The sequence below is a fragment of the Aristolochia californica genome, unplaced genomic scaffold, assembly GCF_029961685.1.
Source record: "Aristolochia californica isolate CCGP_79_NKW_82.1479 unplaced genomic scaffold, dmAriCali1.0.hap1 SCAF_6, whole genome shotgun sequence".
Classification (NCBI taxonomy): domain Eukaryota; kingdom Viridiplantae; phylum Streptophyta; class Magnoliopsida; order Piperales; family Aristolochiaceae; genus Aristolochia; species Aristolochia californica.
The window spans coordinates 33,673,258-33,690,530 of NW_027182257.1; positions in this window are offsets into that span (position 1 = coordinate 33,673,258).

The window sequence follows — 17,273 nt, forward strand, 5'->3', positions numbered from 1 at the left end:
GCAAGCCGAAGTTCAAACAATTATAGCTATACGTCGCCATCTTAGTAAGCAAGGCATACTCAAACAAAACAATACAATGGAAAAATAGAAAAATCAACAAAATAATAAGAGCTAAAAAACTGAAAAAATCAATAGAATGGTAAGAGTCATTACCTCCAAGAAATGAGTAGGAAGAATCTCCTGACAGCATGAGGGATTCGTCCATAGCAGTTTTAATGCAAGATCGAAGAAAAATAATGGAATACAACATATCCATAGCAGATACAAATGGAAAAAAACCACTGTTTCGTCGACGATGAAAAAACCCAGAAGATAAAGAATAAAAGAACTTACCTCTGTTCCATCACTTCCTTCGGCGAGGAAGAAATCGAAGAGGAAGAAGATCAGAGAGGATGAAATTGAAGAGGAAGAAGATCAAAGAGGAGAGGAAGAAATCGAAGAGGAAGAAGATCAGAGAGGATGATATTGAAGAGGAAGAAGATCAGAGAGGAAGAAATGGGAGAGAAACAATGAAGAATAAGAAGACGAAATCGAATAAAAAACCAAAACTTACCTAAAGGAGCAGATTGCACTCCGATTTTTCTTGCCACCATTCAATTTTCTTTCGATCTTCTCGAGCCCCAAATCCCCATTTCCGCTCATGAACTTGATGTTGTCGAATCCCGAGTATCCTGATTCCTAAGAATGAAACGAAGAATCGCTTCGTGACTCCGTCGCTAGTCGCTCGGGCCTTCATAAAGTTAACAAGCCAGCTCACGAGCTTCTAAACCGAACCATGGTTCGCTCAAGGTCAGCTCATTAACTTATACAAGCCATATCTCGATCTCGAATTAAGTTCCAGATTGAGATAAATCGAATCGAACCGAGCCATATCCGAGTCGAGCTCAAGTTGACAATCGGTGTTCATTGATATTAATTATAAAAATAATGGTCTATTAAAAATATAACAAAGTAAATACGAAATAAAATTCTTGTGACCAGGGGTGGCATCGAACCAAGCTGAGCCATTATTTTTTATCATTAATATCAATGAAAACCAATTGTCAATGTATTGGAGAAGAAAAATGTAAAATGAGAATAAATTAAATTTAAATAATTTAATTCAAGTTTGATTGTGAATTTAAACATTGGGTGAATCCAACTTGGATGAACCTAGGTTTCTATTGTTGCATTGCAATATAATTGAAACAAAGAAAAAATGCTAAATTTTACATGTTCTGGCTATGAAGACTTACACCAAGGATGGAAAAAAGGAGAAATTTTATTGAATCAGTTGATCTTGATATTAATTGGAGCCTATTTATAGGCGGGCCATAGAAGAATTTGAATCATCAATCAATGCTCCAAATTTCCTTGAATTTGGCAATCGAGCCAATCAATAATTCCTTAAAACAAATATGATTTTAAAGGATTTTTTAAAATTAAAAATGATAAAAAAATTGTTAAAGTGGGAAAGAAAGAAATAATATTGTATATTTACGTGGATTAAATATCTAAATATATGTGAAAGTTGAGTAAAAATAAAGGAAAATTGGTATAACTGGACTCGTTTGTTGTTGAATATCAAATTTGGTTAGGTTGGATAAGAAATAAGCTGAAAAATAAAAAAAAATAAATAGATTAAATTGAATTCCCTTTTTTGGACCATGCAATCGGATATGCAGATCAATATTCTTGGAAGAAATGAAAATGGCAGTGTGGATATGGTGCTACACATTGGGCTACACATGCGAATTTGAACCATCCAACTTTTGGTTTTGTATTGCTGATTTGATACCGTATTATGTAGTGCTAGACTTGGTTCTTATAGCAAATTGTAGCAAGCCAACATGGCTATTGTGTGAGCCTTGCTAGTTCATCTTCTACCTTTTGATGTTCAGTGAAGCAACACCTAAACAATGTATATAAAACATATAATTAGAAAAACTACCATAAATATTTTAACTAACCCACAAAAAAATTTATGATTCATTGTTATTTTCTAACAAATTTCCCTTAAACAAGAGACATTATTTTTTTATGCAAAGTAAAGATGGTACTAGCAAGATCTCAATTGAAATAATTTTGATGATAACAAATATTTAAGTTAACAATGACATGCATTAAGTTTGTTATTAGATAAAAAAACCATAGGAGGAAAGTTCGATTGGCCAAGGATTGTCCAAATAGCTTATACAAAAAAAATGAACAAGCAACTCATATTAGAAAGTACAACTTTGCGTCACCATTTGACCATACCAGAGAGCTCGACATAGCAATCAAGTCAGAGTCATTCAATCTGACATCCCTTGCTTGGTCAAATAGAAGAGAAGAAAAGGCTATGAGAAATCTATTTGTACACACATCTAAATGATGAGCATAACGAACACATACTTTTATGTTTTTGAAGAGCTTCATAATCTTCTTCTATATGATTGCTCTAACTAGTTGTGGTTGAATACCAACAATTGCTTTATTCTCTAGAACACCAACAACTTGATTCATATTAATTGGTTTCCCTTGTAGATTTGAACAATTCTCAACAAGGTGGTTTATTTATTTCACAATAAGAACAAATATGAGGGATAGAGAAGTGTCTAGAGGTGGAATAATCTCTAAAAACCTCTCCAGAGCTACAACCTCTGTCCCCTACCACTACTAGTACTTTGCCTCACCATCTACCTGAATAAGTTTGTCCTCTATCTTAAGTAAGCATGGCTGATGTGTCAAGAGTTTTAATCTTCAACTCTATTGACTTGGTTGGAATTTGAAGCATTGTAGCATATATATATCATCAAACAAGGGTTTGGTAGAAGACATTAAATTTTGAGTCTTGGCAACATCAAGGCAAATAGCTCCACCTAATTCTTTTCTGTCTTTCTTGGACAATAATGTTTGTGGAATATGGATGAACTAGCTTCCATTCTTGTAACCTAAAAAACATCTTATGGCCTTTGTAGACCTTCAATGCTAGAGTAGAGATTGATGAATTTATCCCATATAACTTTGGCAGTCTCTAATTGCACAACATTGCTAGCCATAAACTCTTACATACTATTAATCGGTCAATTAAATACTAATATGTCTTCTTTGGCCACTTTTTTTTAGTTAGTATCCTCCTCATTAAGAAAAAGAGGAGACTTTGTGAGATGACCATCAAAGTCACAAGTAATGAGAAATATTTTGATAGATTGAGACTAAGACAAATAATTGGAGACACCTTTTAATGGAATTGTAGTTATTTTTAAGACAACATTTTCCCAAAATTCAGAAGGAGAAGGTGACATTTCATCCATGATTGAGGATGATAACAAGAGTATTCAAAAATTAAAAAACTCAATAGAAGACCAGGGATTTAACTTATGTAGTCCCACTATCATTGACAAAGACAATTACTTATGATAGGAATTAAGAACTACTTGAAAACAAGCATGTAAGAGCAAGTATATATGTAAAATTCAAATTCCCAAGTATCAATATGAAATTCATGTTTTTTTAACTTAGGAGAATATTCAATTGATGCAAAAAATATCTAGGAACTCGACTAAATCAACAAGATAAAAAACAAGAGCTCTTACATGGACTTAATGGATTATTCGATGGCTGAAAGTCTTGAAACCCTAAATTAGGGTTTCAAGCTACTAATGATGCTAAAACTCCCAAGTCACAAACAAGATTGAAGACCTATTCAAAGGAGTTGTCAAGACTTTAATGGCTATGCAATAATATCAAAACAAGCCTGATCTAAGGTCACCTAATAATGAACAAAAAATGAGTTTATATGGAGTAAAACCCTCCTAAGGAGCATGAAAAAATTAAAAAAATAAATAAAGCTTGATAAACATAATTGGGACATTTTTTTAATCAATGGATGATGGTAGAAGGATGATTTTATGAAGTCTTATCTACTTGAAAAGGATTTCTCTACATCAAGTTGTTCGTGTAGGTCGAGCTATATACTCGACTTCTATGTTTTTAATGGCATAAAAGTTGAGTGTTTTATATGCATGAACAACTTGAATAGCTAAAAAAAGTTAAACCATAGATTCCCTACTCTGATACCATTTATGTTCTAGAGTTTAATTCATAAAGGTGTACTTAGTTGTGAAGAAGGAAAGAGAAGTGGAAAGAGAGGAAGAGAGAAGAGATGGAGTTAGCGAGTGAGTGTGAGAGAGAAGGAAGAAGATGAAAGAGAGCTTGAAGAAGAACTCCAAGAAGAGCTCTTCCTCACGTCATAATTAGGGTTGGCTCATCCCTTTATAATATTTATAATGAAAATTTCAAGAAATATTATAAGAATGCCCTTGAGGCTGCTTAAGGAAAGGAAAAAATCATGAAAAAAAAAAGACAAGCTCAACTTATTACTCTATAATCTTTAACATAACTATGATTACACTTATGTATGGTTCTTTAGTTCGTTCGGTCTGCCCATATTGTAACTAATGAGTAATCCTAAATTACTCAATCTTAGAGCAATTTTAACCTACAAATTTTAAAATGCAAATGTGAATGTTTTACACTAATAATAAAATAAAAAAGATATTTTTTTTAAAATACATATCATCTCCTCTCAAATGTTCATAAATAACTCTGTTCCTATGGTATGTCAACATATTTTTTTTCTAACAATTTTAACATTTACTCTAGATGTCTCTGCAATTTAAAATTAAAAATTAGTGAACAAAAATAATTGAAATTTTTGTATACAATTTTATTGATTCTAGTTATTTGAAGCCTCTCTCCTAAAAAGACATCTAACATAGCCACTGCCAATCTTGAAGGGAAACCTCTCCATAGGGGGTGGACTGTGCAACATGGTGACACCTGTGCTTCCTATACCTGATGTTCATGTTGGTCTAGTACTATTGAACACAACACCCCATATCGAGTGTATGGCGACATGCGCCTCCACATTATTTTGAATATCAACATCAAAGTTTTCCTTCAGATAAATAAATAACATAGAACAAAATTATTAGCAAACATAAACAATAAAAGAAGTGTAAAAAAAAGTTAATTGTCAAAATTTTAGTATTTTCCTACTTTATCGATATAGACCTTGAAAGTATCCACCCTTAGGTCCATATAGTTCATAAGCACATGACCTACCCAATGGATGAAGAGGGGACTATAACTTACAAATGCCCTCGTCTATGAATCCCTAAACTCCATAGTGGTCTTCCTTCCTTGCTCTCTGATAATGTTGTCTACTCTGGAGCCCTTCGACTAGCCACTTCCTCACTTGAGAAATGATGTGGATAGAGAGACATCTACATGCGTATAAATTATTCACAACGTAAATAAATAAACTACAATCAAAAGATAATTTTAAGTTAACAAAACAAACTTGTGTTGACTTTAATACCATGGATCTCTAAGACATGATTGTCCTTCCTAAGAAGCTCATTGTCATGCATCTCTAATAGAGGATTTATGAAGGAACCATCATTAGATGATGTAAGATGTGTGGGTGGTAGCCTAGGTGGATTGGAGGTATGAAATAAGATGACTTGCATAATGTTAAGTTGTGGAGCCTAATTAAGGCTTACGCTGAGTCGGTACGCAGGTCGACCTTCGTGGTAAGGTCTTCGTGGGGGTTTGAGGGGGTGGGGAGCCCCCCTCCTGGGGGTGTGGGAGCGGAGCGCCCGCCAAGTCCACAATATATTAACTATTGTTTCATTGTGGGCAGTTTGGGAATTTTACTCTTGTATCGCGGTTGCCCTAATTTTTCAAATCGGAGTTATCTACAAAGAGAAATCGATATTTTAATGAGCAAAGGTCAGATTGCAATAGAGGTTTGAGCAGCAGCAGAAAGCTTCAACTTCCGAGGTCAAGAAGGAGACTTTATATGGAGATATATATATATAAAATTAAATATCTATAAGTCTATTTTCTTCAGTATTCAACCAATTTTCAATCGAATTTATCTTCACAGAGAAATCGATATTTGAAACAGCGAAGGTCAAATTGAAAAAAAGGTTCGAGTAGTAGCAGAAAGCTTAAACTTCCGAGGTATTTTATGCTATCAAGAACGAGACTTTATATGGAGAACTATATATCAAAAGAAATATTTGTAAGTATATTTTGTTACCTATTCAACCAATTCTCGATATGAGTTTTTTTTATAAGGAGATATTGATCTTGGAATTATCAATGGTCATGCTGGGAAAAAAAGGAGAAACAATGCTTAGTTTGGCCAGATGACACAGAACGAAATCTTTCAGATTATTTTGTTGAGGTCTCAATAGCTCACCCAATCACCCAAAGGAGTCGGCAATGATTCACTGAGTTAATTACTTTTAATTTCAAATTTATATTGCTTTAAGTATAGTTTTTCATTAAGTATGTAAGGATGCATGTCGCAAGGGCAGAATTGTCAATTTTAAGCCCTAAACTCTAATGACGTCAAACCCTATTTAGGGGGGAGAGGAGTAGAAGAGAAGTAAGCATTGAATTAGGTTAAACAGGGTTTGGAGTTCCTTGATGAGCTCCAGGTATAATCTCTCTATAGATTTTGGGTTTATTCTTTCCCTTGTGAATTTTGTATTGCATTGATCTTACCGAAGCCAAGGGGGAAGGTTTGTTCCTTGTTTCCAAGTTCAATCAGAGGCTATAGCCTCCCATACATCCACAGAAACAATTTGAGGGCTTCTCTCCCTCATTCCGAGCAAGGGTCGGGGCTTTCTAGCCCAAACCGAGAGCAACCTCTAAGAGAGGTGAGTCAGCCTCTAATCCAGCAAGGAGCAGAATTAGGGATACCTAATCTCTCAGACGTGAATAGAAGCAATTAGCCGAGAGGGTCGTAACCCCTCTTAGAAGTGAACAACCAAGGGTTCAACCCCTTCCTCTCCGAAACCAGCAAGAGTGCTCAACCCCTACCGAGAACAGCCAAGAAAGGAGATTCCTTTTCATCCTTACTGAGAACAGCCAAAGAAAAAAGACTCCTTATCATTCTTACGGAGAGCAGTAGCTCTATTACAGTGATGGATTCACAAATCCCATGCTAAGTTACTCAATCCATGGCTAGGGATCATAATAACTTGGTAGTAGAGCAGGGTAACATGGGGGATCCCAACAATGGTGAGTTAAAAGAGTTGACGATCAGAGTGCAACAGGCACAAGAAGAAAAAAAAGCAGAGAATGAAAGAAAGTTTGCCCTAATCATGGAGAAGTTGGAACAACTTCTAAATATTAATCTCCAGATTGATATACTTTCTAGAATGATGGGAAATATTACGGTTGGAAGAAATTCAACCGTAGAGCAAAGAGTAGAGGACAACTCGCACAACAGAAGGGTAGACTAGTTTACAGGGCGCACTGCCTTTCTTGACCAGACGAGAAATTTCAACCAAGGAGGAGGCACTGTACCAATGTATACAAAACTTGACTTCCCTACTTTTAATGGGTCAGATGACCCCTTGATTTGGTTACATAGGTGCAAAATATTTTTTACCCATCAGAGAACATAAAAAATTGATAAGGTGGGACTGGCTGCCTTCCACATGCTCGATGAAGCACAACTCTGGTTTCATCAAGTAGAGTTGGATAAATTGGTGCTGGATTGGGAAGATTTTAAGGAATTATGCACTATACGGTTCGGTCCTCCAGCCCATAGTAACCCCTTGGGGGATTTGGTGTTGTTACGACAAACTAGCCCAGTGGAACTATATCAAAAACAGTTCCAAGAAACATTGGCATGAGCCAGTCGGATGGTTCACATAGACTAGCAGGTCAATTTATTTACAACTGACCTTAATGAGTCATTAAGGTTAGAGGTGGAGCTCCACACACCTGATGACTTTGCTCGAGCAATGAATCTAGCTCGTGCACTGGAAACTCGACAAAAATTTTAAAACAAGAGGACAGCTTGGCCAGGGGACCGGAACACTTCCAATAGTTGGCAAGGGAGGTGCAACACTAACCCTCAGATAACTTTTCCAATAGGGCAATAGGTCAGAAATCATCCCAGTACTACTCCTGCAGCAGATACACGACCCAGCAACCCGCCCGCCTAGTATATTAAAAAAACTACTAGTGTGGAGATGGCTGACCGCAGGGCAAAGAACTTATGTTACAACTATGATGAACCATACAGAGTAGGCCATCAGTGTAAATGGTTGTTCTAGTTAGAGGTTGATGAAATCATAGAATCACAACAAATTGATGATCCTATGAGGAGGATACACCAGAAATTTCTCTGAATGCCATTATAGGACTAAAATTCGCCTAAACTATGCAAGTCCGGACTCGGGTGATGGACCAGGACCTTTTCAGCCTTGTGGATTCGGGAAGTACACATAATTTTCTCAGTTTGATCGCTGCTCAACATCTTCAACTACAGATACTTCCACACTCAACATCAACAGTATTGGTTGCCAATGGAGAAAAATTTCCTAGCCACGGCATCAGCAAAAACGTAAAATTCTCAATCGGTACAACTTTCTTTCATTCAGAATTTTTTGTCATACCTCTAGCTGGGTTCGATATGGTATTGGGTATTAAATGGCTACAAACATTAGGCCCTATTTTATGGGATTTCACTACTTTAACTATGAGTTTTGAAACTAGCAGACAACAAGTACTATTACAAGGCAGTCACGTGGACAAGCCAACATTCATACGCTTCACACACAAGACAATCCGAACAACAATATAGAACATCTTGTGGATGAATTCTCTAACTTGTTCCAAAAGCCCTCTGGGCTGCCTCCCTTGAGGCACTATGACCATCGGATATGTTTAAAACAGGGCTCAAAAGTGGTGGTTGTTCGACCTTATCGATACCCACACCTCCTGAAAGATGAAATTGAACAACAGTGCCAAGCCATGTTACAACAAGGCCTTATTCGTGGCAACCATTCACCATTTTCATCACCAGTCCTCCTCGTTTAGAAATATGATGGTACATGGTGATTTTGTGTCAATTATCGGGATTTGAATGACCAAATGGTGAAAGAAAAGTTCCCTATTCCTATGGTGGAGGAGCTTTAAGATGAATTGCACCGGTCATATATATTCACAAAATTGGACTTGCTCTTCGGATATCATCAGGTTCGTATGCATCCAGATGACATCAAGAAAACTGTCTTCCACACTCATCACGACCACTTTGAATTTGCAGTCATGCCATTTGGGTTATCCAACGCACCATCCACAATCCAGGCGATAATGAACGAGGTATTCTGCAACTCTCGTCACAAATTTTTACTTGTTTTCTTTGATGACATACTCATTTATAGCAAGTTCGGACCTCAACATTTAGAGCATTTAAGATTGGTATTTCAACTGTTATGTGCCCATCAATTATATTTAAAAAAATCTAAATGCTCATTTGCAACATCATATGTGGCCTATCTCAACCATATTATTTCCCATGATGGGGTCACTGTTGATTCCAGGAAAATTCAAGCTACTGCCGATTGGCCGCAACCTATGAATACCTCTGCTTTGAGACATTTTTTGGGATTGGCAGGATATTACAGAAAATTTATCAGGAACTATGGACCGTTAGTAGCACCATTGACAAATCTCCACAAACAAACGACCAAACCGAGGTAGTTAATAGCACTATGGAAATGTATCTTCGATGTCTAGTGGGCGATCGTCCTAAAAATTGGGTTCATTGGCAACCGCGAGCTGAATATTGCTATAACACTTCCTTCCACACTGCACTATAGTCTACTCCCTTCAGCATTCTATATGGCAGAGATCCTCCTCAGCTTCTCTCATATACTTTGGGGTCCACCTGAGAGGACTCTATTGATCAAGCACTCATTAAGCGGGACCAGGTGCAACAAAATATTTCGGCTTGCCTCCTCAAAGCACAAGTTTGTATGAAGGACTTCTACAACAAGGGACACCAGGATATCGCATACAAAGAAGGAGACTATGTCTGGTTACAACTCCAACCTTACCGCCAACACACTAGTGGGCCAACACCGTCATAAAATTTCTCCAAAGTACTTTGGACCTTTCTCTATTATTCGACGCGTCGGGCCAATCACCTATCAATTGTAACTTCCCACAATCGCTAAACTTCATGATGTGTTCCATGTCTCCTTACTTAAACCCTTTCAAGGTCCACCTCCTTCGACAATCCCGTCACTTCCTCCAGTGAACAATGGATGGGTTATTCTTACTCAAGGTACATTATTAGGTGCCCATCGTACTAATGACCAGTGGGAGATTCTAGTTCAATGGAAGGACACCGAACAAGAGGCTACTACATGGGAACAACTGGCCAACTTCAAACAGGTCTACCCAACTTACGAGCTTGAGGACAAGCTCTTTCTCCATGGGGGGTAGGGGGGGAGGGGGGGGTTGATGTTGAGGACTCAATAGCTCACCAAAGGAGGAGGCAATGACTCACTGAGTTAATTACTTGTAATTTTATATTTTATATTGCTTTTAAGTATTGTTTTTCATTAAGTATGTAAGGATCCAGGTCGCAAGGGTTGAATTATCAATTTTAAGCCCTAGACTCTCATAACGTCAAACCCTATTTAGAGGGGAGAAGAATAGAAGAAAATCAAGCATTGAATTAGGTTAAACAGGGTTTGGAGTTCTCCCTGACAAGCTCTAGGGTTTCGGAGTTCTCCTAGATGAGCTCCAGCTTTAATCTCTCTCTTGATTTTGGGTTTATTCTTTCCCTTTTGAATTATATGTTCTTATCGAAGCTAGGGGTGAAGTTTTGTTCCCAGTTTCTGAGTTCAATCAGAGGCTATAGCCTCCCCTACGTCTGCAACAGCAAGTTGAGGGCTTCTCTCCCTCATTTCGAGCAAGGGTTAGGGCTCTCCAGCCCCAAACTGAGAGCAACCTCTAAGAGAGGTGCGTCAACCTCTAATCCTGCAACGTGCAGGATTAGGTATACCTAATCTCTCAGACACGAATAGAAGCACTTAGCCAAGAGGATCCTAACCCTCTCAACTGTGAGCAACCAAGGGTTCAAGCCCTTCCTGGCCGAGAGCAGCAAGAGTTCTCAACCCTTACTGAGAATAGCCAAGAAAGGAGACTCCTTTTTATCCATACCAAGAACAGCCAAATAAAAGAGACTCCTTTTCATCCTTACTGAGAGCAGCAACTCTATTATAGTGTTGGATTCACAAATCCCACGCCGAGTTACTCGATCCATGGCTAGGGACCATAACATATTTATCTTCTGATAATTATATTATATGAAGAGAATTTATACTTGGATGAAAGTATTTAAGTCTATTCTTATATGGAGAAAATTTTATATCAGTCTGATCTATATTTAAAGATATATTCACATTGGAAGAATCAAAGGTCATGTTGGTATTCTGTTGCATTGAAAAATTCGAATTTAAACCCATTGTTTTTGAGTAACTTTTTGAGTTGCTATATCAGGAAAATATCTAACTTCTCCCTGGTTTGGGGGTTATTTATACATCTATGTTATTTGAGCTTATTACTACATCTATGATATTTGGTTCAAGCTGGGATCATTGCCATTACCTCCCAGCTTGACGGGGAAAAGTAGAAGAATTACAAGAAAGAAGTATTTTATATGTTGTGGATAAGTTTTATGTGACCAAAATATTCAAGAAAGGGGGGGGGGGGGGGGCGGGGGGGGGGGGGGGGGGCACAACTTTTGCATCTAAGAAGAAATATTTATAACGGATTATGATTAATTCATGGGTCCTTTTACAAGTTTATTATTTTGATTTGTGTTATATGTGTTGGAAGATGATCGTGTTATATTTTAGCTGCAACTAAGTCTCTTTGGATGAGACATTATTATTGAAGAAGAGGTGGCCTCAATATCCTTTCTCATACCATCATTTACTTAATACGCCGTAAAAAATATAAAAAATATCAACAGTTGGGATTCCATGATGGAGGAAATTAATAGCCCATCAAAAATATAAAAAATATCAACGGTTGGGATTCCATGATAGAGGAACTTAAAAATACCAACGGTTGGGACACCGTGACAGAGGAACTTGATACCCCATCAGAAATATCTACCAATGAGAGTCGATGCCCGGATTGGGACACCATGATGGATGAGCTTATTATTACATCTATGTTATACCCCCCTTGAATTGGCTAGCTAAGCCTCATGGAAGAGAGCACCAATATGAGGGGGAGTGTTGGAAGATATTGAAGACTACCATTTTATACAAAAAAAATCTTATACATCATTTGCAACAAGTTGGGAGTTCATGATGTTGTCTCGCCCCCAACTTGAGGGGGAGTGTTGGAAGATGGGCTCCAGCCCATACGACCAAGGAAGGCCCACATATCTAAGAGTGTTGGAAGATGGGCTTAAGCCCATAAGAAGTAGGACCCAACATGATTACCACGAGCAGGCATCCGTATCACATAAATTGGAAGATCAAGAAGGACTCACAAATATAACCACAAGCTGGTTGGAAGATAAAGAAGGATTCAAAAAGGCATCTTTATCTTATGGTCATGTTTTAGAAGAGTTTTAGTTTGAGTTATGTTTGTCTTTTATCTATATTAATTTATTTAATTATGCTAGGACTTAATCTTTAAGTGTTAGAGTTTGGGTGTAATTGGGACAAAGGTACTTTTATTGTAATTGGACTCTACTACTTTCTTTTATTATAATAGAGGTTCATGTACTCTTATATTAATAAACCAATGAAGTATTTTTCTGTTCCATAAATTCAGGTCTCTTTATATTTTGGATGCCGCTATTAGGGTTTTACCATCATTCATCCGAGGAGCATCAGTTGCGGCTGAGAGAGATTAGTGAAAAACAACACCTGTAAGTGTGTGTGATCTCTCTTATTTCATCTTCATAGTGGATTACAATAGCGGCAGAAGACCGGATTTAGTCTCACCTTGAGGCGAACTTGTATAAATCTTGTTATGTTTTATTGTGTTTGCTTTTCCTTTCTTTGGGCATTATTATTATTGATCTCGTTAGTTTGGAATTAGGGTATCTAAATCCTAACAAGTGATATCAGAGTTTGGGTTCATGATTGAGAGCAATGGCTGGCGAAGAAGGATTTGCACTTGGAATCAACAAGTTCGATGGAATGGATTTTGCGTTCTAGAGCATGCAGATAAAAAATTATCTATACAATAAAAAGGTGCACTCACCACTTCTGGATATGAAACCAGAAGGTATGAAAGATGATGAGTAGAATCTTCTCGATAGATAAGTGTTGGGAGTAGTCCAGTTAACACTGTTGAAGAACGTTGTTTACAACGTGGCGTTGGAGAAAACCACAACGGGGATGATGAAGATTCTATCGGATAATGTATAAGAAGCCTTTCGTAAATAATAAGGTACATCTCATGAAAAAAACTCTTCAATTTAAAGATGACAGAAAATACACCAGTATCATCACATTTGAATGAGTTTAGCATGATTGTCAATCAATTGACCTCAATTTGATGGTGAGGTTTGTGCTTTAATTCTTTTGGCGTCTCTACCAAATTGTTGGAGCTTATGAGGCATGCGGATAACAACTCTGTAGGCAACGAAAAGTTGATCTTTAATGATGTTCGGGATACCATTATGGGGGAGAAAGTTCATAGAAAGGACTCTGGAGAATCGTCGACATCTAATTCTATCCTAAATGTCGATATTAGGGGAAAAAAATTCGAGATGAATTCCAACAAGGTCAAGGGTAGAGGGAAGTCAATGAATGGTAGAAGCAAGTCAAAATTTGGAAGGAATGTGGAATATAGGAATTGTGGCAAGTCTGGTCACATAAAGAAGAACTGTAGAGCACCAAAGAAGAATGAAAAAAAAGTGATGCTGCAAATGCAGTGACTGAAGAGGTACAAGACGCTTTACTCTTGTCTGTTGATAGCCCTTATGACTCTTGGGTGCTAGATTCATTGAACTTCTTTTCACACCACTGCACATCATGAAATCGTGGAGAATTATGTTGCTGGAGATCACGGGAAGGTGTATCTTACTGATGGAGAACCTTTGGATATTGTCGGTATTGGTAATATCAATTTGAAGATGTCAAACAGGTCAGTGTGGAAAATTCATAAGGTGAGACATGTACCAAAAGTGATGTGTAATCTGATCTCAGTAGGGCAGCTTGATGATGAAGATCATAATGTGACTTTTAATGTTGTTGCCTGGAAAGTCACTATGGGAGCCATGGTTGTTGAACGAGGAGCTAAAACTGGAACTTTTTTCATCACTTCTAGTTGTAGAGACATGGTTGTAGTTGCTAGTGCTGTTACTGATTTTGACTTGTGGCATTATAGGCTCGGTCACATGAGTAAGAAGGGAATGAAAGTGCTTCAGTCCAAAGGGAAGCTACAAGGGTTGAAAACTATAAATAACAATTTGTGGGAAGGCTATATTTTTAGCAAGCAGAAAAGGGTTAGCTTTTCAAAGGCTGGAAAGGAACAATAGATAGCAAAATTGGAGTTGGTTCACACAGATGTGTGGGAGTATTCAACTATTACTTCCCTTGGTGGTTCTAACTACTATGTGACATTTATTGATGATACAAGTAGAAAATTATGGGTTTATCTCCTAAAAGAGAAATCTGATGTCATTGACACATTCAAGAGATGGAGAACAACAACTGAGAATGAGACAAATTTGAAGGTGAAGTGCTTGCAGTCAGATAATGTAGGAGAATACATACATGATGATTTTAATCGGTATTGTACTGATAATGAAATCAAGATGAAGAAGACCAATCTTAGAAAACCTCAACAAAATGGTGTGGCTGAGAGGATGAATAAAACTTTGAATGAGTGTGCTAGGAGCATGAAATTACATGTGGGATTGCCAAAGATGTTTTGGTCTAAGGCTATTAGCACTGTTGCCTATTTAATCAACAAAGGTTCATCAACACCATTTGATTCCTAAATACTAGAAGAGGTCCGGAGCGGCAAAGAGGTAAACCTTTCTTTCTTGAAAATTTTTGGTTGTGTTTTTTATATTCACATTGATTCTACTGTTAGAAGTAAACTTGACGCAAATCTAAAATATGTTTTTTTATTGGCCATGGTGGTATTGAGTTTTGTTATCACTTCTGGGATGACCAAAGTCTTAAGGTTATCAAGAACAAGAACTTAATCTTCAATGAAGGTGCCTTGTATAAAGATAGGTTGAAAACAGAGTCCAAGAGCACAAGTGATGAAGCCAAGAAGTTTGAAGTGAATCAGTTGAGAGATCTTTCATTTATTGAGATGGAGAATATTGCTCAGGAAGACTAGGAAAACATACCCCCAAAGTAAATCAAAACATTCTTGTGGCTGCCAGAACTAGTAGACCACCATAGAGGTACTCCCCTACACTGAATTATATTCTATTGACTGATAAAGGTGAATAAGAGAACTATGAGGAAGTCGTGCAAACTGATGAATCAATCAAGTGGGAGTTGGCCATGCGGGATGAGATGAATTCACTGTTATCCAATTAGACATAGCAGTTGACCAAGTTACCAAAAGATAAGAAGTCCTTGCAAAATAAATGGGTATACTGAATAAAAGACAAACATGATGGCAGCAAACGGTACAAGGCAAGACTGGTTGTAAAGAACTTTCAACAAAAAGAAGGCATTGACTACACTGAGATTTTCTCTCCAGTAGTAAATTTACAACTATTAGAACAATGATTGGACTAGTGGAAAATGGAGACTTGCACTTAGAAGTTGGATGAAAAGACAACTTTTCTTCATGGTGTTTCAGATGAAGAAATTTACATGATGCAACCACAGGGTTTGAAAGCACAAGGAAGGGAGAATATGGCGTGCAATTTTCAAAAGAGCTTGTATGGTCTTGAATAGGCTCTAGGACAATGTGTTATGCATGCAATAACATTTATGTTTTAACTATTTTTTTAATTTACATTATTTTATTTCATTTTTAGGCCACAAAGGGTATTTTTGGAATATTTCAATTATAGGGGTATTTTTGTAATATTTTATCTTAAACACTATAAGGGTGAACCCTATTTAAGGGGTAAGAGTAATGACAAAAATAAACATTGATTTTTAGGTTAAACAGGCTCGAAACTCTCCTTGACGAGTTTTAGGATTTTCAAGCTACCCTTTGGCTTGATCTTCGTCTTTCTCTTCTTCCTCCCTACGAATCCCTATGTCAGATCCGGGACCGTATAAACTGGTATCAGAGCGGTAACACAATGAATGATTCTTTGTTCCAAGAATTATGGCCCAACGAATTGGAAGCCCTACTTGCATTGTATAGAGCATCTGACGAAAGATGGCGAGCATCTTCCATTGAATGTTTTGCAATGGAGAAACTCACGACAGCAAGGGAGAACTCGACGCCACAGGAAAGAACACAATGAATGATTATTCGTTCCAAGAATTATGTATTGCCATGCACAATGAATTGGAAGCCCTACTTGCATGGTATCGAGCATCTGACGAAAGATGGCATGCATCTTCCATTAAATGTTCTGCAAGGGAGAAACTTGTTGCCGCAAGGGAAAAACTCGTTGCAGCAGAAAATAAGGTCATACGACCTAAATTCTCCGAGCATAAAAAATTTACAGAAAGAGAGGCTACAAACGCTCTCTTGGATGGAAATCTTCAACTCATCGTTACGATAGACAAAATCGTCACTGGAGACACTCTCTCGGACGAACAGAAGACGTATGAAATCCGATGGCTCTCTGTCTCAGACAAGCTCCCCAAACTTCCGAAATCCGACAGCGGGGACACCGATGTTTGGAAATCGGAGGGGTATTCCACAACCCCTTTCTTACTGGAGGCCACACATCTTCCACAGGCGACGCAAAAAATGGAACTGGACAATTTGGCAACTTCAAATCCAAAGACCAACTCTGCTGTAGCAGAACCAAAAGACCTGTTCATCGTTGAGCAGAAAGGTTCTAAATTTTGAACACGATTTGCTGTTATTCCCCACCGAAAAAAGAGGAGGCACCGACGGTAACAAATCCGCGGGTCTTTTGCTTTTAGATTCTCATTCTCACTCCCAATCTCGTTCGCGGCAGCCCAGTGGGGAACCATCTTCAACAAAATTTGGGGTAAGCTTCAGAAACTCCCTCGAATTTTAGGTCAAAATGAGTCTTTCATGGCGTTGATGTGGCTAAAAGGGGCAGACCAACAGCAACGCTGCACTCAAATTGGGGACGAAGGTTCTCTATTTCGTGAAGCAGAGAAACAGTGCCCAAGTGATCGAATTTCGGCTTGGGTGTATGCATTTCGAGATGAAATTTTTCAGAGGATGCTAGGATCCATAAAAATAATTTTTTGGGGATGTCTGAAATTTTTTTTCTGGTGGCTTTGTTTTTCTTTGGATGAGCACAGTACCTGTGCGGATGTGAGTTG